At 43.6% G+C, this 24,982-nt stretch overlaps 34 non-coding genes across 34 annotated transcripts; 12 read left to right on the forward strand and 22 right to left on the reverse strand.

Annotated features, from left to right (window-relative positions):
- Positions 1-478: 478 nt before the first annotated feature.
- TRNAA-AGC (transfer RNA alanine (anticodon AGC)) lies at positions 479-550 on the reverse strand. Its single transcript has one exon. It is a non-coding gene; the product is annotated as a tRNA-Ala (tRNA).
- Positions 551-1,224: 674 nt separating this feature from the next.
- TRNAM-CAU (transfer RNA methionine (anticodon CAU)) lies at positions 1,225-1,297 on the forward strand. Its single transcript has one exon. It is a non-coding gene; the product is annotated as a tRNA-Met (tRNA).
- A 445-nt stretch (positions 1,298-1,742) lies between these two features.
- TRNAY-GUA (transfer RNA tyrosine (anticodon GUA)) lies at positions 1,743-1,828 on the reverse strand. The gene is given in 2 exon segments: positions 1,743-1,778; positions 1,792-1,828. It is a non-coding gene; the product is annotated as a tRNA-Tyr (tRNA).
- A 786-nt stretch (positions 1,829-2,614) lies between these two features.
- Positions 2,615-2,686, reverse strand: TRNAA-AGC (transfer RNA alanine (anticodon AGC)). The gene has a single exon. It is a non-coding gene; the product is annotated as a tRNA-Ala (tRNA).
- A 674-nt stretch (positions 2,687-3,360) lies between these two features.
- TRNAM-CAU (transfer RNA methionine (anticodon CAU)) lies at positions 3,361-3,433 on the forward strand. The gene has a single exon. It is a non-coding gene; the product is annotated as a tRNA-Met (tRNA).
- A 445-nt stretch (positions 3,434-3,878) lies between these two features.
- Positions 3,879-3,964, reverse strand: TRNAY-GUA (transfer RNA tyrosine (anticodon GUA)). The gene is given in 2 exon segments: positions 3,879-3,914; positions 3,928-3,964. It is a non-coding gene; the product is annotated as a tRNA-Tyr (tRNA).
- A 786-nt stretch (positions 3,965-4,750) lies between these two features.
- Positions 4,751-4,822, reverse strand: TRNAA-AGC (transfer RNA alanine (anticodon AGC)). The gene has a single exon. It is a non-coding gene; the product is annotated as a tRNA-Ala (tRNA).
- Positions 4,823-5,496: 674 nt separating this feature from the next.
- TRNAM-CAU (transfer RNA methionine (anticodon CAU)) lies at positions 5,497-5,569 on the forward strand. Its single transcript has one exon. It is a non-coding gene; the product is annotated as a tRNA-Met (tRNA).
- Positions 5,570-6,014: 445 nt separating this feature from the next.
- Positions 6,015-6,100, reverse strand: TRNAY-GUA (transfer RNA tyrosine (anticodon GUA)). The gene is given in 2 exon segments: positions 6,015-6,050; positions 6,064-6,100. It is a non-coding gene; the product is annotated as a tRNA-Tyr (tRNA).
- A 786-nt stretch (positions 6,101-6,886) lies between these two features.
- TRNAA-AGC (transfer RNA alanine (anticodon AGC)) lies at positions 6,887-6,958 on the reverse strand. The gene has a single exon. It is a non-coding gene; the product is annotated as a tRNA-Ala (tRNA).
- A 674-nt stretch (positions 6,959-7,632) lies between these two features.
- TRNAM-CAU (transfer RNA methionine (anticodon CAU)) lies at positions 7,633-7,705 on the forward strand. The gene has a single exon. It is a non-coding gene; the product is annotated as a tRNA-Met (tRNA).
- Positions 7,706-9,022: 1,317 nt separating this feature from the next.
- TRNAA-AGC (transfer RNA alanine (anticodon AGC)) lies at positions 9,023-9,094 on the reverse strand. Its single transcript has one exon. It is a non-coding gene; the product is annotated as a tRNA-Ala (tRNA).
- A 674-nt stretch (positions 9,095-9,768) lies between these two features.
- Positions 9,769-9,841, forward strand: TRNAM-CAU (transfer RNA methionine (anticodon CAU)). The gene has a single exon. It is a non-coding gene; the product is annotated as a tRNA-Met (tRNA).
- Positions 9,842-10,286: 445 nt separating this feature from the next.
- On the reverse strand, positions 10,287-10,372 carry TRNAY-GUA (transfer RNA tyrosine (anticodon GUA)). The gene is given in 2 exon segments: positions 10,287-10,322; positions 10,336-10,372. It is a non-coding gene; the product is annotated as a tRNA-Tyr (tRNA).
- A 786-nt stretch (positions 10,373-11,158) lies between these two features.
- TRNAA-AGC (transfer RNA alanine (anticodon AGC)) lies at positions 11,159-11,230 on the reverse strand. The gene has a single exon. It is a non-coding gene; the product is annotated as a tRNA-Ala (tRNA).
- A 674-nt stretch (positions 11,231-11,904) lies between these two features.
- Positions 11,905-11,977, forward strand: TRNAM-CAU (transfer RNA methionine (anticodon CAU)). Its single transcript has one exon. It is a non-coding gene; the product is annotated as a tRNA-Met (tRNA).
- Positions 11,978-12,422: 445 nt separating this feature from the next.
- Positions 12,423-12,508, reverse strand: TRNAY-GUA (transfer RNA tyrosine (anticodon GUA)). Its single transcript is given in 2 exon segments — positions 12,423-12,458; positions 12,472-12,508. It is a non-coding gene; the product is annotated as a tRNA-Tyr (tRNA).
- Positions 12,509-13,294: 786 nt separating this feature from the next.
- On the reverse strand, positions 13,295-13,366 carry TRNAA-AGC (transfer RNA alanine (anticodon AGC)). The gene has a single exon. It is a non-coding gene; the product is annotated as a tRNA-Ala (tRNA).
- Positions 13,367-14,040: 674 nt separating this feature from the next.
- On the forward strand, positions 14,041-14,113 carry TRNAM-CAU (transfer RNA methionine (anticodon CAU)). The gene has a single exon. It is a non-coding gene; the product is annotated as a tRNA-Met (tRNA).
- A 445-nt stretch (positions 14,114-14,558) lies between these two features.
- On the reverse strand, positions 14,559-14,644 carry TRNAY-GUA (transfer RNA tyrosine (anticodon GUA)). The gene is given in 2 exon segments: positions 14,559-14,594; positions 14,608-14,644. It is a non-coding gene; the product is annotated as a tRNA-Tyr (tRNA).
- Positions 14,645-15,430: 786 nt separating this feature from the next.
- TRNAA-AGC (transfer RNA alanine (anticodon AGC)) lies at positions 15,431-15,502 on the reverse strand. Its single transcript has one exon. It is a non-coding gene; the product is annotated as a tRNA-Ala (tRNA).
- Positions 15,503-16,176: 674 nt separating this feature from the next.
- On the forward strand, positions 16,177-16,249 carry TRNAM-CAU (transfer RNA methionine (anticodon CAU)). Its single transcript has one exon. It is a non-coding gene; the product is annotated as a tRNA-Met (tRNA).
- Positions 16,250-16,691: 442 nt separating this feature from the next.
- TRNAY-GUA (transfer RNA tyrosine (anticodon GUA)) lies at positions 16,692-16,777 on the reverse strand. Its single transcript is given in 2 exon segments — positions 16,692-16,727; positions 16,741-16,777. It is a non-coding gene; the product is annotated as a tRNA-Tyr (tRNA).
- A 785-nt stretch (positions 16,778-17,562) lies between these two features.
- Positions 17,563-17,634, reverse strand: TRNAA-AGC (transfer RNA alanine (anticodon AGC)). The gene has a single exon. It is a non-coding gene; the product is annotated as a tRNA-Ala (tRNA).
- Positions 17,635-18,308: 674 nt separating this feature from the next.
- Positions 18,309-18,381, forward strand: TRNAM-CAU (transfer RNA methionine (anticodon CAU)). Its single transcript has one exon. It is a non-coding gene; the product is annotated as a tRNA-Met (tRNA).
- Positions 18,382-18,826: 445 nt separating this feature from the next.
- Positions 18,827-18,912, reverse strand: TRNAY-GUA (transfer RNA tyrosine (anticodon GUA)). The gene is given in 2 exon segments: positions 18,827-18,862; positions 18,876-18,912. It is a non-coding gene; the product is annotated as a tRNA-Tyr (tRNA).
- A 786-nt stretch (positions 18,913-19,698) lies between these two features.
- Positions 19,699-19,770, reverse strand: TRNAA-AGC (transfer RNA alanine (anticodon AGC)). The gene has a single exon. It is a non-coding gene; the product is annotated as a tRNA-Ala (tRNA).
- A 674-nt stretch (positions 19,771-20,444) lies between these two features.
- TRNAM-CAU (transfer RNA methionine (anticodon CAU)) lies at positions 20,445-20,517 on the forward strand. The gene has a single exon. It is a non-coding gene; the product is annotated as a tRNA-Met (tRNA).
- A 445-nt stretch (positions 20,518-20,962) lies between these two features.
- TRNAY-GUA (transfer RNA tyrosine (anticodon GUA)) lies at positions 20,963-21,048 on the reverse strand. Its single transcript is given in 2 exon segments — positions 20,963-20,998; positions 21,012-21,048. It is a non-coding gene; the product is annotated as a tRNA-Tyr (tRNA).
- Positions 21,049-21,834: 786 nt separating this feature from the next.
- On the reverse strand, positions 21,835-21,906 carry TRNAA-AGC (transfer RNA alanine (anticodon AGC)). Its single transcript has one exon. It is a non-coding gene; the product is annotated as a tRNA-Ala (tRNA).
- Positions 21,907-22,580: 674 nt separating this feature from the next.
- On the forward strand, positions 22,581-22,653 carry TRNAM-CAU (transfer RNA methionine (anticodon CAU)). Its single transcript has one exon. It is a non-coding gene; the product is annotated as a tRNA-Met (tRNA).
- Positions 22,654-23,098: 445 nt separating this feature from the next.
- On the reverse strand, positions 23,099-23,184 carry TRNAY-GUA (transfer RNA tyrosine (anticodon GUA)). The gene is given in 2 exon segments: positions 23,099-23,134; positions 23,148-23,184. It is a non-coding gene; the product is annotated as a tRNA-Tyr (tRNA).
- Positions 23,185-23,970: 786 nt separating this feature from the next.
- Positions 23,971-24,042, reverse strand: TRNAA-AGC (transfer RNA alanine (anticodon AGC)). The gene has a single exon. It is a non-coding gene; the product is annotated as a tRNA-Ala (tRNA).
- Positions 24,043-24,716: 674 nt separating this feature from the next.
- Positions 24,717-24,789, forward strand: TRNAM-CAU (transfer RNA methionine (anticodon CAU)). Its single transcript has one exon. It is a non-coding gene; the product is annotated as a tRNA-Met (tRNA).
- The last annotated feature ends 193 nt before the right edge of the window (positions 24,790-24,982 follow it).

A 24,982-nucleotide genomic window follows, 5' to 3' on the forward strand; every position in this document is an offset into this window, starting at 1 on the left:
TTTCTGGCAAAAGGATGACAGCATGGGAACATGAAGGAAAGGACAGAAAGTTAGGAGAGTCATTACTCCGTACGGAGCATGAAGAACATGCATTTTTAATGCTTCTGTGAAAGGAACTGGAAAAGCAAAACCAGTAGATTAATGGACCATTCAGAAGGGATTAGGATGAAGAAAACATTCTGTTTTTCTTAAACCTTCTGGTAAGAGTCTCTGGTTTAGAGGAAGAATTCAAATAAATGACCAAGACAGCTGTGCCCGTTTTCTATACTAAGAATGCCAAGATAAATCACCACTTTGGTTTCTTATGGAAGCAAGATTATTTTTTTCTATAAACACGGGAAATGAGATAGCCCCATTTCAAAAGGTTTTGCAAGGCGAGAAAGTGGGGTTCTGGCACCAGCTGCATGACATCTCACTTCCTTACTCATGATGCCAGCCTAGCTATCTGTCAAAAGGCAAGATTAGCATGGCGAAAAGCTGGAGATGCCGGGGATTGAACCCGGGGCCTCATACATGCTAAGCATGCGCTCTACCACTGAGCTACATCCCCACATCCTGTAGAGGGAGACCTTGCTCCACGCATGGAAACCTGGAATTCTATTGAATGTACATTCACCACATATGACACTGGAATGGGAAGCGTCAGGTGTGGAATTCCATATGATTTACAGCTGGATTTTCTAGCACCGTTTTTTATGGAATAAGGTTGACTCTAGAATGAATAATTCCCCACACACAACAGCTAGATGCAATCGAAAAAAGCCAGAGTATTCAAGGCAACTGGTTCAGGATACATCAAAGAAGGATATGGTTGAGTGCTGTTTCCACATCTTGTGAGATGACTTAAGGTACCCCTGCTCTTTTTGCAGGACACACAGCTATGTTACATTAGCATGTACAGTGTTGAGATCTAGATGCATCTACGGCTAGGGGCGGCATGTTAATTCTGGGTTTTAGTCCATTTCATTCTCAGTTATGTGGAGGAAAAAATGGCACGATCTTTCTTAGAGAGGTGAATGGTATGCCCTGATTTCTTTTGCATGGCTAAATGTATGGGGTGTGGGTTTAAGCACTGGGAAAGAGCAGTCTTCTGACCATTATAACTGCAGACGATTTTAATCCAGCGAGGCAACCGAAGTGTATTGATATTCCAACATGAGAACAGCATTTTTGCTACCTTCCCTCTTCATGGTGTGTAGACGCATTTGTTAGCGGTTTCAAGCAGCCTTCTTAGCGCAGTAGGCAGCGCGTCAGTCTCATAATCTGAAGGTCCTGAGTTCGATCCTCAGAGAGGGCATTGCAGTGTTTCTTTTGTCAAGAGAAACATCTCAGATTTTCTCCAAATCTGTAAACTATTCCTCCACATTGCATCTTGCTCAGTTTTAAGGAGTTGGTGTCTTTGTAGATTCCCTCTTTCATATCCATGGCCACTCATTGTAGGTGAGTTTTAGCTGGTTCGGCTGCCGAAACATCTACCTTGGTACAATGAAACTGGAAGTCTTCCAAGTGCCTTCATATATTTAGTCAAGGCTTTGGAATGAATTCTGATCTGCAGGTCCTTGTTTATTTCTCTTCCAACATCCCTCAGAAATGACTATGTGGTCAATTTCATTGGAAAGCAGAAGAAGTCTACCCTTCTGTCCTAGCATTTATTTGGAGCTAGGGAAATGTTTCTCAATCAGAGGGGCACATAATGTTTTAACAAGAGAGAAAGCAGCTATGGAAAACAAAAAAGGGGAAACTCCTCCGAGCCGGATTTGAACCAGCGACCTAAGGATTTCTGTTTCTCCACTACAGTCCTCCGCTCTCCCAACTGAGCTATCGGAGGATTAGGCAGTACAGCTTTCCATGCTGCATTCATCTTTCTTTCAATAATGGTTGCGGCGGGAGTGGGGTGGGAGTACTGCAGTCTAATCTTGAAAATCATGAATATGACCTGCAGCTTGCTCTACAAATTGCCACTTCCTAGAGTGCATTCTCAGCTACATCTTATCACCTTAAAGGGGGACTGCTTACCTACCTGAATGTGCTGTGCTGGCGTGAAGGAAAGCAGGGGACCTAGAATTAGAAATCCTACAGAAAGGAGTTTTCCTGAAAGGGCATGGGGCCGAGGAATCCACAGCCCTTTGGAAGCATTTCTGGCAAAAGGATGACAGCATGGGAACATGAAGGAAAGGACAGAAAGTTAGGAGAGTCATTACTCCGTACGGAGCATGAAGAACATGCATTTTTAATGCTTCTGTGAAAGGAACTGGAAAAGCAAAACCAGTAGATTAATGGACCATTCAGAAGGGATTAGGATGAAGAAAACATTCTGTTTTTCTTAAACCTTCTGGTAAGAGTCTCTGGTTTAGAGGAAGAATTCAAATAAATGACCAAGACAGCTGTGCCCGTTTTCTATACTAAGAATGCCAAGATAAATCACCACTTTGGTTTCTTATGGAAGCAAGATTATTTTTTTCTATAAACACGGGAAATGAGATAGCCCCATTTCAAAAGGTTTTGCAAGGCGAAGAAAGTGGGGTTCTGGCACCAGCTGCATGACATCTCACTTCCTTACTCATGATGCCAGCCTAGCTATCTGTCAAAAGGCAAGATTAGCATGGCGAAAAGCTGGAGATGCCGGGGATTGAACCCGGGGCCTCATACATGCTAAGCATGCGCTCTACCACTGAGCTACATCCCCACTTCCTGTAGAGGGAGACCTTGCTCCACGCATGGAAACCTGGAATTCTATTGAATGTACATTCACCACATATGACACTGGAATGGGAAGCGTCAGGTGTGGAATTCCATATGATTTACAGCTGGATTTTCTAGCACCGTTTTTTATGGAATAAGGTTGACTCTAGAATGAATAATTCCCCACACACAACAGCTAGATGCAATCGAAAAAAGCCAGAGTATTCAAGGCAACTGGTTCAGGATACATCAAAGAAGGATATGGTTGAGTGCTGTTTCCACATCTTGTGAGATGACTTAAGGTACCCCTGCTCTTTTTGCAGGACACACAGCTATGTTACATTAGCATGTACAGTGTTGAGATCTAGATGCATCTACGGCTAGGGGCGGCATGTTAATTCTGGGTTTTAGTCCATTTCATTCTCAGTTATGTGGAGGAAAAAATGGCACGATCTTTCTTAGAGAGGTGAATGGTATGCCCTGATTTCTTTTGCATGGCTAAATGTATGGGGTGTGGGTTTAAGCACTGGGAAAGAGCAGTCTTCTGACCATTATAACTGCAGACGATTTTAATCCAGCGAGGCAACCGAAGTGTATTGATATTCCAACATGAGAACAGCATTTTTGCTACCTTCCCTCTTCATGGTGTGTAGACGCATTTGTTAGCGGTTTCAAGCAGCCTTCTTAGCGCAGTAGGCAGCGCGTCAGTCTCATAATCTGAAGGTCCTGAGTTCGATCCTCAGAGAGGGCATTGCAGTGTTTCTTTTGTCAAGAGAAACATCTCAGATTTTCTCCAAATCTGTAAACTATTCCTCCACATTGCATCTTGCTCAGTTTTAAGGAGTTGGTGTCTTTGTAGATTCCCTCTTTCATATCCATGGCCACTCATTGTAGGTGAGTTTTAGCTGGTTCGGCTGCCGAAACATCTACCTTGGTACAATGAAACTGGAAGTCTTCCAAGTGCCTTCATATATTTAGTCAAGGCTTTGGAATGAATTCTGATCTGCAGGTCCTTGTTTATTTCTCTTCCAACATCCCTCAGAAATGACTATGTGGTCAATTTCATTGGAAAGCAGAAGAAGTCTACCCTTCTGTCCTAGCATTTATTTGGAGCTAGGGAAATGTTTCTCAATCAGAGGGGCACATAATGTTTTAACAAGAGAGAAAGCAGCTATGGAAAACAAAAAAGGGGAAACTCCTCCGAGCCGGATTTGAACCAGCGACCTAAGGATTTCTGTTTCTCCACTACAGTCCTCCGCTCTCCCAACTGAGCTATCGGAGGATTAGGCAGTACAGCTTTCCATGCTGCATTCATCTTTCTTTCAATAATGGTTGCGGCGGGAGTGGGGTGGGAGTACTGCAGTCTAATCTTGAAAATCATGAATATGACCTGCAGCTTGCTCTACAAATTGCCACTTCCTAGAGTGCATTCTCAGCTACATCTTATCACCTTAAAGGGGGACTGCTTACCTACCTGAATGTGCTGTGCTGGCGTGAAGGAAAGCAGGGGACCTAGAATTAGAAATCCTACAGAAAGGAGTTTTCCTGAAAGGGCATGGGGCCGAGGAATCCACAGCCCTTTGGAAGCATTTCTGGCAAAAGGATGACAGCATGGGAACATGAAGGAAAGGACAGAAAGTTAGGAGAGTCATTACTCCGTACGGAGCATGAAGAACATGCATTTTTAATGCTTCTGTGAAAGGAACTGGAAAAGCAAAACCAGTAGATTAATGGACCATTCAGAAGGGATTAGGATGAAGAAAACATTCTGTTTTTCTTAAACCTTCTGGTAAGAGTCTCTGGTTTAGAGGAAGAATTCAAATAAATGACCAAGACAGCTGTGCCCGTTTTCTATACTAAGAATGCCAAGATAAATCACCACTTTGGTTTCTTATGGAAGCAAGATTATTTTTTTCTATAAACACGGGAAATGAGATAGCCCCATTTCAAAAGGTTTTGCAAGGCGAAGAAAGTGGGGTTCTGGCACCAGCTGCATGACATCTCACTTCCTTACTCATGATGCCAGCCTAGCTATCTGTCAAAAGGCAAGATTAGCATGGCGAAAAGCTGGAGATGCCGGGGATTGAACCCGGGGCCTCATACATGCTAAGCATGCGCTCTACCACTGAGCTACATCCCCACTTCCTGTAGAGGGAGACCTTGCTCCACGCATGGAAACCTGGAATTCTATTGAATGTACATTCACCACATATGACACTGGAATGGGAAGCGTCAGGTGTGGAATTCCATATGATTTACAGCTGGATTTTCTAGCACCGTTTTTTATGGAATAAGGTTGACTCTAGAATGAATAATTCCCCACACACAACAGCTAGATGCAATCGAAAAAAGCCAGAGTATTCAAGGCAACTGGTTCAGGATACATCAAAGAAGGATATGGTTGAGTGCTGTTTCCACATCTTGTGAGATGACTTAAGGTACCCCTGCTCTTTTTGCAGGACACACAGCTATGTTACATTAGCATGTACAGTGTTGAGATCTAGATGCATCTACGGCTAGGGGCGGCATGTTAATTCTGGGTTTTAGTCCATTTCATTCTCAGTTATGTGGAGGAAAAAATGGCACGATCTTTCTTAGAGAGGTGAATGGTATGCCCTGATTTCTTTTGCATGGCTAAATGTATGGGGTGTGGGTTTAAGCACTGGGAAAGAGCAGTCTTCTGACCATTATAACTGCAGACGATTTTAATCCAGCGAGGCAACCGAAGTGTATTGATATTCCAACATGAGAACAGCATTTTTGCTACCTTCCCTCTTCATGGTGTGTAGACGCATTTGTTAGCGGTTTCAAGCAGCCTTCTTAGCGCAGTAGGCAGCGCGTCAGTCTCATAATCTGAAGGTCCTGAGTTCGATCCTCAGAGAGGGCATTGCAGTGTTTCTTTTGTCAAGAGAAACATCTCAGATTTTCTCCAAATCTGTAAACTATTCCTCCACATTGCATCTTGCTCAGTTTTAAGGAGTTGGTGTCTTTGTAGATTCCCTCTTTCATATCCATGGCCACTCATTGTAGGTGAGTTTTAGCTGGTTCGGCTGCCGAAACATCTACCTTGGTACAATGAAACTGGAAGTCTTCCAAGTGCCTTCATATATTTAGTCAAGGCTTTGGAATGAATTCTGATCTGCAGGTCCTTGTTTATTTCTCTTCCAACATCCCTCAGAAATGACTATGTGGTCAATTTCATTGGAAAGCAGAAGAAGTCTACCCTTCTGTCCTAGCATTTATTTGGAGCTAGGGAAATGTTTCTCAATCAGAGGGGCACATAATGTTTTAACAAGAGAGAAAGCAGCTATGGAAAACAAAAAAGGGGAAACTCCTCCGAGCCGGATTTGAACCAGCGACCTAAGGATTTCTGTTTCTCCACTACAGTCCTCCGCTCTCCCAACTGAGCTATCGGAGGATTAGGCAGTACAGCTTTCCATGCTGCATTCATCTTTCTTTCAATAATGGTTGCGGCGGGAGTGGGGTGGGAGTACTGCAGTCTAATCTTGAAAATCATGAATATGACCTGCAGCTTGCTCTACAAATTGCCACTTCCTAGAGTGCATTCTCAGCTACATCTTATCACCTTAAAGGGGGACTGCTTACCTACCTGAATGTGCTGTGCTGGCGTGAAGGAAAGCAGGGGACCTAGAATTAGAAATCCTACAGAAAGGAGTTTTCCTGAAAGGGCATGGGGCCGAGGAATCCACAGCCCTTTGGAAGCATTTCTGGCAAAAGGATGACAGCATGGGAACATGAAGGAAAGGACAGAAAGTTAGGAGAGTCATTACTCCGTACGGAGCATGAAGAACATGCATTTTTAATGCTTCTGTGAAAGGAACTGGAAAAGCAAAACCAGTAGATTAATGGACCATTCAGAAGGGATTAGGATGAAGAAAACATTCTGTTTTTCTTAAACCTTCTGGTAAGAGTCTCTGGTTTAGAGGAAGAATTCAAATAAATGACCAAGACAGCTGTGCCCGTTTTCTATACTAAGAATGCCAAGATAAATCACCACTTTGGTTTCTTATGGAAGCAAGATTATTTTTTTCTATAAACACGGGAAATGAGATAGCCCCATTTCAAAAGGTTTTGCAAGGCGAAGAAAGTGGGGTTCTGGCACCAGCTGCATGACATCTCACTTCCTTACTCATGATGCCAGCCTAGCTATCTGTCAAAAGGCAAGATTAGCATGGCGAAAAGCTGGAGATGCCGGGGATTGAACCCGGGGCCTCATACATGCTAAGCATGCGCTCTACCACTGAGCTACATCCCCACATCCTGTAGAGGGAGACCTTGCTCCACGCATGGAAACCTGGAATTCTATTGAATGTACATTCACCACATATGACACTGGAATGGGAAGCGTCAGGTGTGGAATTCCATATGATTTACAGCTGGATTTTCTAGCACCGTTTTTTATGGAATAAGGTTGACTCTAGAATGAATAATTCCCCACACACAACAGCTAGATGCAATCGAAAAAAGCCAGAGTATTCAAGGCAACTGGTTCAGGATACATCAAAGAAGGATATGGTTGAGTGCTGTTTCCACATCTTGTGAGATGACTTAAGGTACCCCTGCTCTTTTTGCAGGACACACAGCTATGTTACATTAGCATGTACAGTGTTGAGATCTAGATGCATCTACGGCTAGGGGCGGCATGTTAATTCTGGGTTTTAGTCCATTTCATTCTCAGTTATGTGGAGGAAAAAATGGCACGATCTTTCTTAGAGAGGTGAATGGTATGCCCTGATTTCTTTTGCATGGCTAAATGTATGGGGTGTGGGTTTAAGCACTGGGAAAGAGCAGTCTTCTGACCATTATAACTGCAGACGATTTTAATCCAGCGAGGCAACCGAAGTGTATTGATATTCCAACATGAGAACAGCATTTTTGCTACCTTCCCTCTTCATGGTGTGTAGACGCATTTGTTAGCGGTTTCAAGCAGCCTTCTTAGCGCAGTAGGCAGCGCGTCAGTCTCATAATCTGAAGGTCCTGAGTTCGATCCTCAGAGAGGGCATTGCAGTGTTTCTTTTGTCAAGAGAAACATCTCAGATTTTCTCCAAATCTGTAAACTATTCCTCCACATTGCATCTTGCTCAGTTTTAAGGAGTTGGTGTCTTTGTAGATTCCCTCTTTCATATCCATGGCCACTCATTGTAGGTGAGTTTTAGCTGGTTCGGCTGCCGAAACATCTACCTTGGTACAATGAAACTGGAAGTCTTCCAAGTGCCTTCATATATTTAGTCAAGGCTTTGGAATGAATTCTGATCTGCAGGTCCTTGTTTATTTCTCTTCCAACATCCCTCAGAAATGACTATGTGGTCAATTTCATTGGAAAGCAGAAGAAGTCTACCCTTCTGTCCTAGCATTTATTTGGAGCTAGGGAAATGTTTCTCAATCAGAGGGGCACATAATGTTTTAACAAGAGAGAAAGCAGCTATGGAAAACAAAAAAGGGGAAACTCCTCCGAGCCGGATTTGAACCAGCGACCTAAGGATTTCTGTTTCTCCACTACAGTCCTCCACTCTCCCAACTGAGCTATCGGAGGATTAGGCAGTACAGCTTTCCATGCTGCATTCATCTTTCTTTCAATAATGGTTGCGGCGGGAGTGGGGTGGGAGTACTGCAGTCTAATCTTGAAAATCATGAATATGACCTGCAGCTTGCTCTACAAATTGCCACTTCCTAGAGTGCATTCTCAGCTACATCTTATCACCATAAAGGGGGACTGCTTACCTACCGGAATGTGCTGTGCTGGCGTGAAGGAAAGCAGGGGACCTAGAATTAGAAATCCTACAGAAAGGAGTTTTCCTGAAAGGGCATGGGGCCGAGGAATCCACAGCCCTTTGGAAGCATTTCTGGCAAAAGGATGACAGCATGGGAACATGAAGGAAAGGACAGAAAGTTAGGAGAGTCATTACTCCGTACGGAGCATGAAGAACATGCATTTTTAATGCTTCTGTGAAAGGAACTGGAAAAGCAAAACCAGTAGATTAATGGACCATTCAGAAGGGATTAGGATGAAGAAAACATTCTGTTTTTCTTAAACCTTCTGGTAAGAGTCTCTGGTTTAGAGGAAGAATTCAAATAAATGACCAAGACAGCTGTGCCCGTTTTCTATACTAAGAATGCCAAGATAAATCACCACTTTGGTTTCTTATGGAAGCAAGATTATTTTTTTCTATAAACACGGGAAATGAGATAGCCCCATTTCAAAAGGTTTTGCAAGGCGAAGAAAGTGGGGTTCTGGCACCAGCTGCATGACATCTCACTTCCTTACTCATGATGCCAGCCTAGCTATCTGTCAAAAGGCAAGATTAGCATGGCGAAAAGCTGGAGATGCCGGGGATTGAACCCGGGGCCTCATACATGCTAAGCATGCGCTCTACCACTGAGCTACATCCCCACATCCTGTAGAGGGAGACCTTGCTCCACGCATGGAAACCTGGAATTCTATTGAATGTACATTCACCACATATGACACTGGAATGGGAAGCGTCAGGTGTGGAATTCCATATGATTTACAGCTGGATTTTCTAGCACCGTTTTTTATGGAATAAGGTTGACTCTAGAATGAATAATTCCCCACACACAACAGCTAGATGCAATCGAAAAAAGCCAGAGTATTCAAGGCAACTGGTTCAGGATACATCAAAGAAGGATATGGTTGAGTGCTGTTTCCACATCTTGTGAGATGACTTAAGGTACCCCTGCTCTTTTTGCAGGACACACAGCTATGTTACATTAGCATGTACAGTGTTGAGATCTAGATGCATCTACGGCTAGGGGCGGCATGTTAATTCTGGGTTTTAGTCCATTTCATTCTCAGTTATGTGGAGGAAAAAATGGCACGATCTTTCTTAGAGAGGTGAATGGTATGCCCTGATTTCTTTTGCATGGCTAAATGTATGGGGTGTGGGTTTAAGCACTGGGAAAGAGCAGTCTTCTGACCATTATAACTGCAGACGATTTTAATCCAGCGAGGCAACCGAAGTGTATTGATATTCCAACATGAGAACAGCATTTTTGCTACCTTCCCTCTTCATGGTGTGTAGACGCATTTGTTAGCGGTTTCAAGCAGCCTTCTTAGCGCAGTAGGCAGCGCGTCAGTCTCATAATCTGAAGGTCCTGAGTTCGATCCTCAGAGAGGGCATTGCAGTGTTTCTTTTGTCAAGAGAAACATCTCAGATTTTCTCCAAATCTGTAAACTATTCCTCCACATTGCATCTTGCTCAGTTTTAAGGAGTTGGTGTCTTTGTAGATTCCCTCTTTCATATCCATGGCCACTCATTGTAGGTGAGTTTTAGCTGGTTCGGCTGCCGAAACATCTACCTTGGTACAATGAAACTGGAAGTCTTCCAAGTGCCTTCATATATTTAGTCAAGGCTTTGGAATGAATTCTGATCTGCAGGTCCTTGTTTATTTCTCTTCCAACATCCCTCAGAAATGACTATGTGGTCAATTTCATTGGAAAGCAGAAGAAGTCTACCCTTCTGTCCTAGCATTTATTTGGAGCTAGGGAAATGTTTCTCAATCAGAGGGGCACATAATGTTTTAACAAGAGAGAAAGCAGCTATGGAAAACAAAAAAGGGGAAACTCCTCCGAGCCGGATTTGAACCAGCGACCTAAGGATTTCTGTTTCTCCACTACAGTCCTCCGCTCTCCCAACTGAGCTATCGGAGGATTAGGCAGTACAGCTTTCCATGCTGCATTCATCTTTCTTTCAATAATGGTTGCGGCGGGAGTGGGGTGGGAGTACTGCAGTCTAATCTTGAAAATCATGAATATGACCTGCAGCTTGCTCTACAAATTGCCACTTCCTAGAGTGCATTCTCAGCTACATCTTATCACCATAAAGGGGGACTGCTTACCTACCTGAATGTGCTGTGCTGGCGTGAAGGAAAGCAGGGGACCTAGAATTAGAAATCCTACAGAAAGGAGTTTTCCTGAAAGGGCATGGGGCCGAGGAATCCACAGCCCTTTGGAAGCATTTCTGGCAAAAGGATGACAGCATGGGAACATGAAGGAAAGGACAGAAAGTTAGGAGAGTCATTACTCCGTACGGAGCATGAAGAACATGCATTTTTAATGCTTCTGTGAAAGGAACTGGAAAAGCAAAACCAGTAGATTAATGGACCATTCAGAAGGGATTAGGATGAAGAAAACATTCTGTTTTTCTTAAACCTTCTGGTAAGAGTCTCTGGTTTAGAGGAAGAATTCAAATAAATGACCAAGACAGCTGTGCCCGTTTTCTATACTAAGAATGCCAAGATAAATCACCACTTTGGTTTCTTATGGAAGCAAGATTATTTTTTTCTATAAACACGGGAAATGAGATAGCCCCATTTCAAAAGGTTTTGCAAGGCGAAGAAAGTGGGGTTCTGGCACCAGCTGCATGACATCTCACTTCCTTACTCATGATGCCAGCCTAGCTATCTGTCAAAAGGCAAGATTAGCATGGCGAAAAGCTGGAGATGCCGGGGATTGAACCCGGGGCCTCATACATGCTAAGCATGCGCTCTACCACTGAGCTACATCCCCACTTCCTGTAGAGGGAGACCTTGCTCCACGCATGGAAACCTGGAATTCTATTGAATGTACATTCACCACATATGACACTGGAATGGGAAGCGTCAGGTGTGGAATTCCATATGATTTACAGCTGGATTTTCTAGCACCGTTTTTTATGGAATAAGGTTGACTCTAGAATGAATAATTCCCCACACACAACAGCTAGATGCAATCGAAAAAAGCCAGAGTATTCAAGGCAACTGGTTCAGGATACATCAAAGAAGGATATGGTTGAGTGCTGTTTCCACATCTTGTGAGATGACTTAAGGTACCCCTGCTCTTTTTGCAGGACACACAGCTATGTTACATTAGCATGTACAGTGTTGAGATCTAGATGCATCTACGGCTAGGGGCGGCATGTTAATTCTGGGTTTTAGTCCATTTCATTCTCAGTTATGTGGAGGAAAAAATGGCACGATCTTTCTTAGAGAGGTGAATGGTATGCCCTGATTTCTTTTGCATGGCTAAATGTATGGGGTGTGGGTTTAAGCACTGGGAAAGAGCAGTCTTCTGACCATTATAACTGCAGACGATTTTAATCCAGCGAGGCAACCGAAGTGTATTGATATTCCAACATGAGAACAGCATTTTTGCTACCTTCCCTCTTCATGGTGTGTAGACGCATTTGTTAGCGGTTTCAAGCAGCCTTCTTAGCGCAGTAGGCAGCGCGTCAGTCTCATAATCTGAAGGTCCTGAGTTCGATCCTCAGAGAGGGCATTGCAGTGTTTCTTTTGTCAAGAGAAACATCTCAGATTTTCTCCAAATCTGTAAACTATTCCTCCACATTGCATCTTGCTCAGTTTTAAGGAGTTGGTGTCTTTGTAGATTCCCTCTTTCATATCCATGGCCACTCATTGTAGGTGAGTTTTAGCTGGTTCGGCTGCCGAAACATCTACCTTGGTACAATGAAACTGGAAGTCTTCCAAGTGCCTTCATATATTTAGTCAAGGCTTTGGAATGAATTCTGATCTGCAGGTCCTTGTTTATTTCTCTTCCAACATCCCTCAGAAATGACTATGTGGTCAATTTCATTGGAAAGCAGAAGAAGTCTACCCTTCTGTCCTAGCATTTATTTGGAGCTAGGGAAATGTTTCTCAATCAGAGGGGCACATAATGTTTTAACAAGAGAGAAAGCAGCTATGGAAAACAAAAAAGGGGAAACTCCTCCGAGCCGGATTTGAACCAGCGACCTAAGGATTTCTGTTTCTCCACTACAGTCCTCCGCTCTCCCAACTGAGCTATCGGAGGATTAGGCAGTACAGCTTTCCATGCTGCATTCATCTTTCTTTCAATAATGGTTGCGGCGGGAGTGGGGTGGGAGTACTGCAGTCTAATCTTGAAAATCATGAATATGACCTGCAGCTTGCTCTACAAATTGCCACTTCCTAGAGTGCATTCTCAGCTACATCTTATCACCTTAAAGGGGGACTGCTTACCTACCTGAATGTGCTGTGCTGGCGTGAAGGAAAGCAGGGGACCTAGAATTAGAAATCCTACAGAAAGGAGTTTTCCTGAAAGGGCATGGGGCCGAGGAATCCACAGCCCTTTGGAAGCATTTCTGGCAAAAGGATGACAGCATGGGAACATGAAGGAAAGGACAGAAAGTTAGGAGAGTCATTACTCCGTACGGAGCATGAAGAACATGCATTTTTAATGCTTCTGTGAAAGGAACTGGAAAAGCAAAACCAGTAGATTAATGGACCATTCAGAAGGGATTAGGATGAAGAAAACATTCTGTTTTTCTTAAACCTTCTGGTAAGAGTCTCTGGTTTAGAGGAAGAATTCAAATAAATGACCAAGACAGCTGTGCCCGTTTTCTATACTAAGAATGCCAAGATAAATCACCACTTTGGTTTCTTATGGAAGCAAGATTATTTTTTTCTATAAACACGGGAAATGAGATAGCCCCATTTCAAAAGGTTTTGCAAGGCGAAGAAAGTGGGGTTCTGGCACCAGCTGCATGACATCTCACTTCCTTACTCATGATGCCAGCCTAGCTATCTGTCAAAAGGCAAGATTAGCATGGCGAAAAGCTGGAGATGCCGGGGATTGAACCCGGGGCCTCATACATGCTAAGCATGCGCTCTACCACTGAGCTACATCCCCACATCCTGTAGAGGGAGACCTTGCTCCACGCATGGAAACCTGGAATTCTATTGAATGTACATTCACCACATATGACACTGGAATGGGAAGCGTCAGGTGTGGAATTCCATATGATTTACAGCTGGATTTTCTAGCACCGTTTTTTATGGAATAAGGTTGACTCTAGAATGAATAATTCCCCACACACAACAGCTAGATGCAATCGAAAAAAGCCAGAGTATTCAAGGCAACTGGTTCAGGATACATCAAAGAAGGATATGGTTGAGTGCTGTTTCCACATCTTGTGAGATGACTTAAGGTACCCCTGCTCTTTTTGCAGGACACACAGCTATGTTACATTAGCATGTACAGTGTTGAGATCTAGATGCATCTACGGCTAGGGGCGGCATGTTAATTCTGGGTTTTAGTCCATTTCATTCTCAGTTATGTGGAGGAAAAAATGGCACGATCTTTCTTAGAGAGGTGAATGGTATGCCCTGATTTCTTTTGCATGGCTAAATGTATGGGGTGTGGGTTTAAGCACTGGGAAAGAGCAGTCTTCTGACCATTATAACTGCAGACGATTTTAATCCAGCGAGGCAACCGAAGTGTATTGATATTCCAACATGAGAACAGCATTTTTGCTACCTTCCCTCTTCATGGTGTGTAGACGCATTTGTTAGCGGTTTCAAGCAGCCTTCTTAGCGCAGTAGGCAGCGCGTCAGTCTCATAATCTGAAGGTCCTGAGTTCGATCCTCAGAGAGGGCATTGCAGTGTTTCTTTTGTCAAGAGAAACATCTCAGATTTTCTCCAAATCTGTAAACTATTCCTCCACATTGCATCTTGCTCAGTTTTAAGGAGTTGGTGTCTTTGTAGATTCCCTCTTTCATATCCATGGCCACTCATTGTAGGTGAGTTTTAGCTGGTTCGGCTGCCGAAACATCTACCTTGGTACAATGAAACTGGAAGTCTTCCAAGTGCCTTCATATATTTAGTCAAGGCTTTGGAATGAATTCTGATCTGCAGGTCCTTGTTTATTTCTCTTCCAACATCCCTCAGAAATGACTATGTGGTCAATTTCATTGGAAAGCAGAAGAAGTCTACCCTTCTGTCCTAGCATTTATTTGGAGCTAGGGAAATGTTTCTCAATCAGAGGGGCACATAATGTTTTAACAAGAGAGAAAGCAGCTATGGAAAACAAAAAAGGGGAAACTCCTCCGAGCCGGATTTGAACCAGCGACCTAAGGATTTCTGTTTCTCCACTACAGTCCTCCGCTCTCCCAACTGAGCTATCGGAGGATTAGGCAGTACAGCTTTCCATGCTGCATTCATCTTTCTTTCAATAATGGTTGCGGCGGGAGTGGGGTGGGAGTACTGCAGTCTAATCTTGAAAATCATGAATATGACCTGCAGCTTGCTCTACAAATTGCCACTTCCTAGAGTGCATTCTCAGCTACATCTTATCACCATAAAGGGGGACTGCTTACCTACCGGAATGTGCTGTGCTGGCGTGAAGGAAAGCAGGGGACCTAGAATTAGAAATCCTACAGAAAGGAGTTTTCCTGAAAGGGCATGGGGCCGAGGAATCCACAGCCCTTTGGAAGCATTTCTGGCAAAAGGATGACAGCATGGGAACATGAAGGAAAGGACAGAAAGTTAGGAGAGTCATTACTCCGTACGGAGCATGAAGAACATGCATTTTTAATGCTTCTGTGAAAGGAACTGGAAAAGCAAAACCAGTAGATTAATGGACCATTCAGAAGGGATTAGGATGAAGAAAACATTCTGTTTTTCTTAAACCTTCTGGTAAGAGTCTCTGGTTTAGAGGAAGAATTCAAATAAATGACCAAGACAGCTGTGCCCGTTTTCTATACTAAGAATGCCAAGATAAATCACCACTTTGGTTTCTTATGGAAGCAAGATTATTTTTTTCTATAAACACGGGAAATGAGATAGCCCCATTTCAAAAGGTTTTGCAAGGCGAAGAAAGTGGGGTTCTGGCACCAGCTGCATGACATCTCACTTCCTTACTCATGATGCCAGCCTAGCTATCTGTCAAAAGGCAAGATTAGCATGGCGAAAAGCTGGAGATGCCGGGGATTGAACCCGGGGCCTCATACATGCTAAGCATGCGCTCTACCACTGAGCTACATCCCCACATCCTGTAGAGGGAGACCTTGCTCCACGCATGGAAACCTGGAATTCTATTGAATGTACATTCACCACATATGACACTGGAATGGGAAGCGTCAGGTGTGGAATTCCATATGATTTACAGCTGGATTTTCTAGCACCGTTTTTTATGGAATAAGGTTGACTCTAGAATGAATAATTCCCCACACACAACAGCTAGATGCAATCGAAAAAAGCCAGAGTATTCAAGGCAACTGGTTCAGGATACATCAAAGAAGGATATGGTTGAGTGCTGTTTCCACATCTTGTGAGATGACTTAAGGTACCCCTTCTCTTTTTGCAGGACACACAGCTATGTTACATTAGCATGTACAGTGTTGAGATCTAGATGCATCTACGGCTAGGGGCGGCATGTTAATTCTGGGTTTTAGTCCATTTCATTCTCAGTTATGTGGAGGAAAAAATGGCACGATCTTTCTTAGAGAGGTGAATGGTATGCCCTGATTTCTTTTGCATGGCTAAATGTATGGGGTGTGGGTTTAAGCACTGGGAAAGAGCAGTCTTCTGACCATTATAACTGCAGACGATTTTAATCCAGCGAGGCAACCGAAGTGTATTGATATTCTAACATGAGAACAGCATTTTTGCTACCTTCCCTCTTCATGGTGTGTAGACGCATTTGTTAGCGGTTTCAAGCAGCCTTCTTAGCGCAGTAGGCAGCGCGTCAGTCTCATAATCTGAAGGTCCTGAGTTCGATCCTCAGAGAGGGCATTGCAGTGTTTCTTTTGTCAAGAGAGACATCTCAGATTTTCTCCAAATCTGTAAACTATTCCTCCACATTGCATCTTGCTCAGTTTTAAGGAGTTGGTGTCTTTGTAGATTCCCTCTTTCATATCCATGGCCACTCATTGTAGGTGAGTTTTAGCTGGTTCGGCTGCCGAAACATCTACCTTGGTACAATGAAACTGGAAGTCTTCCAAGTGCCTTCATATATTTAGTCAAGGCTTTGGAATGAATTCTGATCTGCAGGTCCTTGTTTATTTCTCTTCCAACATCCCTCAGAAATGACTATGTGGTCAATTTCATTGGAAAGCAGAAGTCTACCCTTCTGTCCTAGCATTTATTTGGAGCTAGGGAAATGTTTCTCAATCAGAGGGGCACATAATGTTTTAACAAGAGAGAAAGCAGCTATGGAAAACAAAAAAGGGGAAACTCCTCCGAGCCGGATTTGAACCAGCGACCTAAGGATTTCTGTTTCTCCACTACAGTCCTCCGCTCTCCCAACTGAGCTATCGGAGGATTAGGCAGTACAGCTTTCCATGCTGCATTCATCTTTCTTTCAATAATGGTTGCGGCGGGAGTGGGGTGGGAGTACTGCAGTCTAATCTTGAAAATCATGAATATGACCTGCAGCTTGCTCTACAAATTGCCACTTCCTAGAGTGCATTCTCAGCTACATCTTATCACCATAAAGGGGGACTGCTTACCTACCTGAATGTGCTGTGCTGGCGTGAAGGAAAGCAGGGGACCTAGAATTAGAAATCCTACAGAAAGGAGTTTTCCTGAAAGGGCATGGGGCCGAGGAATCCACAGCCCTTTGGAAGCATTTCTGGCAAAAGGATGACAGCATGGGAACATGAAGGAAAGGACAGAAAGTTAGGAGAGTCATTACTCCGTACGGAGCATGAAGAACATGCATTTTTAATGCTTCTGTGAAAGGAACTGGAAAAGCAAAACCAGTAGATTAATGGACCATTCAGAAGGGATTAGGATGAAGAAAACATTCTGTTTTTCTTAAACCTTCTGGTAAGAGTCTCTGGTTTAGAGGAAGAATTCAAATAAATGACCAAGACAGCTGTGCCCGTTTTCTATACTAAGAATGCCAAGATAAATCACCACTTTGGTTTCTTATGGAAGCAAGATAATTTTTTTCTATAAACACGGGAAATGAGATAGCCCCATTTCAAAAGGTTTTGCAAGGCGAGAAAGTGGGGTTCTGGCACCAGCTGCATGACATCTCACTTCCTTACTCATGATGCCAGCCTAGCTATCTGTCAAAAGGCAAGATTAGCATGGCGAAAAGCTGGAGATGCCGGGGATTGAACCCGGGGCCTCATACATGCTAAGCATGCGCTCTACCACTGAGCTACATCCCCACATCCTGTAGAGGGAGACCTTGCTCCACGCATGGAAACCTGGAATTCTATTGAATGTACATTCACCACATATGACACTGGAATGGGAAGCGTCAGGTGTGGAATTCCATATGATTTACAGCTGGATTTTCTAGCACCGTTTTTTATGGAATAAGGTTGACTCTAGAATGAATAATTCCCCACACACAACAGCTAGATGCAATCGAAAAAAGCCAGAGTATTCAAGGCAACTGGTTCAGGATACATCAAAGAAGGATATGGTTGAGTGCTGTTTCCACATCTTGTGAGATGACTTAAGGTACCCCTGCTCTTTTTGCAGGACACACAGCTATGTTACATTAGCATGTACAGTGTTGAGATCTAGATGCATCTACGGCTAGGGGCGGCATGTTAATTCTGGGTTTTAGTCCATTTCATTCTCAGTTATGTGGAGGAAAAAATGGCACGATCTTTCTTAGAGAGGTGAATGGTATGCCCTGATTTCTTTTGCATGGCTAAATGTATGGGGTGTGGGTTTAAGCACTGGGAAAGAGCAGTCTTCTGACCATTATAACTGCAGACGATTTTAATCCAGCGAGGCAACCGAAGTGTATTGATATTCCAACATGAGAACAGCATTTTTGCTACCTTCCCTCTTCATGGTGTGTAGACGCATTTGTTAGCGGTTTCAAGCAGCCTTCTTAGCGCAGTAGGCAGCGCGTCAGTCTCATAATCTGAAGGTCCTGAGTTCGATCCTCAGAGAGGGCATTGCAGTGTTTCTTTTGTCAAGAGAAACATCTCAGATTTTCTCCAAATCTGTAAACTATTCCTCCACATTGCATCTTGCTCAGTTTTAAGGAGTTGGTGTCTTTGTAGATTCCCTCTTTCATATCCATGGCCACTCATTGTAGGTGAGTTTTAGCTGGTTCGGCTGCCGAAACATCTACCTTGGTACAATGAAACTGGAAGTCTTCCAAGTGCCTTCATATATTTAGTCAAGGCTTTGGAATGAATTCTGATCTGCAGGTCCTTGTTTATTTCTCTTCCAACATCCCTCAGAAATGACTATGTGGTCAATTTCATTGGAAAGCAGAAGAAGTCTACCCTTCTGTCCTAGCATTTATTTGGAGCTAGGGAAATGTTTCTCAATCAGAGGGGCACATAATGTTTTAACAAGAGAGAAAGCAGCTATGGAAAACAAAAAAGGGGAAACTCCTCCGAGCCGGATTTGAACCAGCGACCTAAGGATTTCTGTTTCTCCACTACAGTCCTCCGCTCTCCCAACTGAGCTATCGGAGGATTAGGCAGTACAGCTTTCCATGCTGCATTCATCTTTCTTTCAATAATGGTTGCGGCGGGAGTGGGGTGGGAGTACTGCAGTCTAATCTTGAAAATCATGAATATGACCTGCAGCTTGCTCTACAAATTGCCACTTCCTAGAGTGCATTCTCAGCTACATCTTATCACCATAAAGGGGGACTGCTTACCTACCTGAATGTGCTGTGCTGGCGTGAAGGAAAGCAGGGGACCTAGAATTAGAAATCCTACAGAAAGGAGTTTTCCTGAAAGGGCATGGGGCCGAGGAATCCACAGCCCTTTGGAAGCATTTCTGGCAAAAGGATGACAGCATGGGAACATGAAGGAAAGGACAGAAAGTTAGGAGAGTCATTACTCCGTACGGAGCATGAAGAACATGCATTTTTAATGCTTCTGTGAAAGGAACTGGAAAAGCAAAACCAGTAGATTAATGGACCATTCAGAAGGGATTAGGATGAAGAAAACATTCTGTTTTTCTTAAACCTTCTGGTAAGAGTCTCTGGTTTAGAGGAAGAATTCAAATAAATGACCAAGACAGCTGTGCCCGTTTTCTATACTAAGAATGCCAAGATAAATCACCACTTTGGTTTCTTATGGAAGCAAGATTATTTTTTTCTATAAACACGGGAAATGAGATAGCCCCATTTCAAAAGGTTTTGCAAGGCGAAGAAAGTGGGGTTCTGGCACCAGCTGCATGACATCTCACTTCCTTACTCATGATGCCAGCCTAGCTATCTGTCAAAAGGCAAGATTAGCATGGCGAAAAGCTGGAGATGCCGGGGATTGAACCCGGGGCCTCATACATGCTAAGCATGCGCTCTACCACTGAGCTACATCCCCACTTCCTGTAGAGGGAGACCTTGCTCCACGCATGGAAACCTGGAATTCTATTGAATGTACATTCACCACATATGACACTGGAATGGGAAGCGTCAGGTGTGGAATTCCATATGATTTACAGCTGGATTTTCTAGCACCGTTTTTTATGGAATAAGGTTGACTCTAGAATGAATAATTCCCCACACACAACAGCTAGATGCAATCGAAAAAAGCCAGAGTATTCAAGGCAACTGGTTCAGGATACATCAAAGAAGGATATGGTTGAGTGCTGTTTCCACATCTTGTGAGATGACTTAAGGTACCCCTGCTCTTTTTGCAGGACACACAGCTATGTTACATTAGCATGTACAGTGTTGAGATCTAGATGCATCTACGGCTAGGGGCGGCATGTTAATTCTGGGTTTTAGTCCATTTCATTCTCAGTTATGTGGAGGAAAAAATGGCACGATCTTTCTTAGAGAGGTGAATGGTATGCCCTGATTTCTTTTGCATGGCTAAATGTATGGGGTGTGGGTTTAAGCACTGGGAAAGAGCAGTCTTCTGACCATTATAACTGCAGACGATTTTAATCCAGCGAGGCAACCGAAGTGTATTGATATTCCAACATGAGAACAGCATTTTTGCTACCTTCCCTCTTCATGGTGTGTAGACGCATTTGTTAGCGGTTTCAAGCAGCCTTCTTAGCGCAGTAGGCAGCGCGTCAGTCTCATAATCTGAAGGTCCTGAGTTCGATCCTCAGAGAGGGCATTGCAGTGTTTCTTTTGTCAAGAGAAACATCTCAGATTTTCTCCAAATCTGTAAACTATTCCTCCACATTGCATCTTGCTCAGTTTTAAGGAGTTGGTGTCTTTGTAGATTCCCTCTTTCATATCCATGGCCACTCATTGTAGGTGAGTTTTAGCTGGTTCGGCTGCCGAAACATCTACCTTGGTACAATGAAACTGGAAGTCTTCCAAGTGCCTTCATATATTTAGTCAAGGCTTTGGAATGAATTCTGATCTGCAGGTCCTTGTTTATTTCTCTTCCAACATCCCTCAGAAATGACTATGTGGTCAATTTCATTGGAAAGCAGAAGAAGTCTACCCTTCTGTCCTAGCATTTATTTGGAGCTAGGGAAATGTTTCTCAATCAGAGGGGCACATAATGTTTTAACAAGAGAGAAAGCAGCTATGGAAAACAAAAAAGGGGAAACTCCTCCGAGCCGGATTTGAACCAGCGACCTAAGGATTTCTGTTTCTCCACTACAGTCCTCCGCTCTCCCAACTGAGCTATCGGAGGATTAGGCAGTACAGCTTTCCATGCTGCATTCATCTTTCTTTCAATAATGGTTGCGGCGGGAGTGGGGTGGGAGTACTGCAGTCTAATCTTGAAAATCATGAATATGACCTGCAGCTTGCTCTACAAATTGCCACTTCCTAGAGTGCATTCTCAGCTACATCTTATCACCTTAAAGGGGGACTGCTTACCTACCTGAATGTGCTGTGCTGGCGTGAAGGAAAGCAGGGGACCTAGAATTAGAAATCCTACAGAAAGGAGTTTTCCTGAAAGGGCATGGGGCCGAGGAATCCACAGCCCTTTGGAAGCATTTCTGGCAAAAGGATGACAGCATGGGAACATGAAGGAAAGGACAGAAAGTTAGGAGAGTCATTACTCCGTACGGAGCATGAAGAACATGCATTTTTAATGCTTCTGTGAAAGGAACTGGAAAAGCAAAACCAGTAGATTAATGGACCATTCAGAAGGGATTAGGATGAAGAAAACATTCTGTTTTTCTTAAACCTTCTGGTAAGAGTCTCTGGTTTAGAGGAAGAATTCAAATAAATGACCAAGACAGCTGTGCCCGTTTTCTATACTAAGAATGCCAAGATAAATCACCACTTTGGTTTCTTATGGAAGCAAGATTATTTTTTTCTATAAACACGGGAAATGAGATAGCCCCATTTCAAAAGGTTTTGCAAGGCGAAGAAAGTGGGGTTCTGGCACCAGCTGCATGACATCTCACTTCCTTACTCATGATGCCAGCCTAGCTATCTGTCAAAAGGCAAGATTAGCATGGCGAAAAGCTGGAGATGCCGGGGATTGAACCCGGGGCCTCATACATGCTAAGCATGCGCTCTACCACTGAGCTACATCCCCACTTCCTGTAGAGGGAGACCTTGCTCCACGCATGGAAACCTGGAATTCTATTGAATGTACATTCACCACATATGACACTGGAATGGGAAGCGTCAGGTGTGGAATTCCATATGATTTACAGCTGGATTTTCTAGCACCGTTTTTTATGGAATAAGGTTGACTCTAGAATGAATAATTCCCCACACACAACAGCTAGATGCAATCGAAAAAAGCCAGAGTATTCAAGGCAACTGGTTCAGGATACATCAAAGAAGGATATGGTTGAGTGCTGTTTCCACATCTTGTGAGATGACTTAAGGTACCCCTGCTCTTTTTGCAGGACACACAGCTATGTTACATTAGCATGTACAGTGTTGAGATCTAGATGCATCTACGGCTAGGGGCGGCATGTTAATTCTGGGTTTTAGTCCATTTCATTCTCAGTTATGTGGAGGAAAAAATGGCACGATCTTTCTTAGAGAGGTGAATGGTATGCCCTGATTTCTTTTGCATGGCTAAATGTATGGGGTGTGGGTTTAAGCACTGGGAAAGAGCAGTCTTCTGACCATTATAACTGCAGACGATTTTAATCCAGCGAGGCAACCGAAGTGTATTGATATTCCAACATGAGAACAGCATTTTTGCTACCTTCCCTCTTCATGGTGTGTAGACGCATTTGTTAGCGGTTTCAAGCAGCCTTCTTAGCGCAGTAGGCAGCGCGTCAGTCTCATAATCTGAAGGTCCTGAGTTCGATCCTCAGAGAGGGCATTGCAGTGTTTCTTTTGTCAAGAGAAACATCTCAGATTTTCTCCAAATCTGTAAACTATTCCTCCACATTGCATCTTGCTCAGTTTTAAGGAGTTGGTGTCTTTGTAGATTCCCTCTTTCATATCCATGGCCACTCATTGTAGGTGAGTTTTAGCTGGTTCGGCTGCCGAAACATCTACCTTGGTACAATGAAACTGGAAGTCTTCCAAGTGCCTTCATATATTTAGTCAAGGCTTTGGAATGAATTCTGATCTGCAGGTCCTTGTTTATTTCTCTTCCAACATCCCTCAGAAATGACTATGTGGTCAATTTCATTGGAAAGCAGAAGAAGTCTACCCTTCTGTCCTAGCATTTATTTGGAGCTAGGGAAATGTTTCTCAATCAGAGGGGCACATAATGTTTTAACAAGAGAGAAAGCAGCTATGGAAAACAAAAAAGGGGAAACTCCTCCGAGCCGGATTTGAACCAGCGACCTAAGGATTTCTGTTTCTCCACTACAGTCCTCCGCTCTCCCAACTGAGCTATCGGAGGATTAGGCAGTACAGCTTTCCATGCTGCATTCATCTTTCTTTCAATAATGGTTGCGGCGGGAGTGGGGTGGGAGTACTGCAGTCTAATCTTGAAAATCATGAATATGACCTGCAGCTTGCTCTACAAATTGCCACTTCCTAGAGTGCATTCTCAGCTACATCTTATCACCTTAAAGGGGGACTGCTTACCTACCTGAATGTGCTGTGCTGGCGTGAAGGAAAGCAGGGGACCTAGAATTAGAAATCCTACAGAAAGGAGTTTTCCTGAAAGGGCATGGGGCCGAGGAATCCACAGCCCTTTGGAAGCATTTCTGGCAAAAGGATGACAGCATGGGAACATGAAGGAAAGGACAGAAAGTTAGGAGAGTCATTACTCCGTACGGAGCATGAAGAACATGCATTTTTAATGCTTCTGTGAAAGGAACTGGAAAAGCAAAACCAGTAGATTAATGGACCATTCAGAAGGGATTAGGATGAAGAAAACATTCTGTTTTTCTTAAACCTTCTGGTAAGAGTCTCTGGTTTAGAGGAAGAATTCAAATAAATGACCAAGACAGCTGTGCCCGTTTTCTATACTAAGAATGCCAAGATAAATCACCACTTTGGTTTCTTATGGAAGCAAGATTATTTTTTTCTATAAACACGGGAAATGAGATAGCCCCATTTCAAAAGGTTTTGCAAGGCGAAGAAAGTGGGGTTCTGGCACCAGCTGCATGACATCTCACTTCCTTACTCATGATGCCAGCCTAGCTATCTGTCAAAAGGCAAGATTAGCATGGCGAAAAGCTGGAGATGCCGGGGATTGAACCCGGGGCCTCATACATGCTAAGCATGCGCTCTACCACTGAGCTACATCCCCACATCCTGTAGAGGGAGACCTTGCTCCACGCATGGAAACCTGGAATTCTATTGAATGTACATTCACCACATATGACACTGGAATGGGAAGCGTCAGGTGTGGAATTCCATATGATTTACAGCTGGATTTTCTAGCACCGTTTTTTATGGAATAAGGTTGACTCTAGAATGAATAATTCCCCACACACAACAGCTAGATGCAATCGAAAAAAGCCAGAGTATTCAAGGCAACTGGTTCAGGATACATCAAAGAAGGATATGGTTGAGTGCTGTTTCCACATCTTGTGAGATGACTTAAGGTACCCCTGCTCTTTTTGCAGGACACACAGCTATGTTACATTAGCATGTACAGTGTTGAGATCTAGATGCATCTACGGCTAGGGGCGGCATGTTAATTCTGGGTTTTAGTCCATTTCATTCTCAGTTATGTGGAGGAAAAAATGGCACGATCTTTCTTAGAGAGGTGAATGGTATGCCCTGATTTCTTTTGCATGGCTAAATGTATGGGGTGTGGGTTTAAGCACTGGGAAAGAGCAGTCTTCTGACCATTATAACTGCAGACGATTTTAATCCAGCGAGGCAACCGAAGTGTATTGATATTCCAACATGAGAACAGCATTTTTGCTACCTTCCCTCTTCATGGTGTGTAGACGCATTTGTTAGCGGTTTCAAGCAGCCTTCTTAGCGCAGTAGGCAGCGCGTCAGTCTCATAATCTGAAGGTCCTGAGTTCGATCCTCAGAGAGGGCATTGCAGTGTTTCTTTTGTCAAGAGAAACATCTCAGATTTTCTCCAAATCTGTAAACTATTCCTCCACATTGCATCTTGCTCAGTTTTAAGGAGTTGGTGTCTTTGTAGATTCCCTCTTTCATATCCATGGCCACTCATTGTAGGTGAGTTTTAGCTGGTTCGGCTGCCGAAACATCTACCTTGGTACAATGAA

The sequence above is a fragment of the Pleurodeles waltl genome, unplaced genomic scaffold (assembly GCF_031143425.1).
Source record: "Pleurodeles waltl isolate 20211129_DDA unplaced genomic scaffold, aPleWal1.hap1.20221129 scaffold_107, whole genome shotgun sequence".
Classification (NCBI taxonomy): Eukaryota; Metazoa; Chordata; class Amphibia; order Caudata; family Salamandridae; genus Pleurodeles; species Pleurodeles waltl.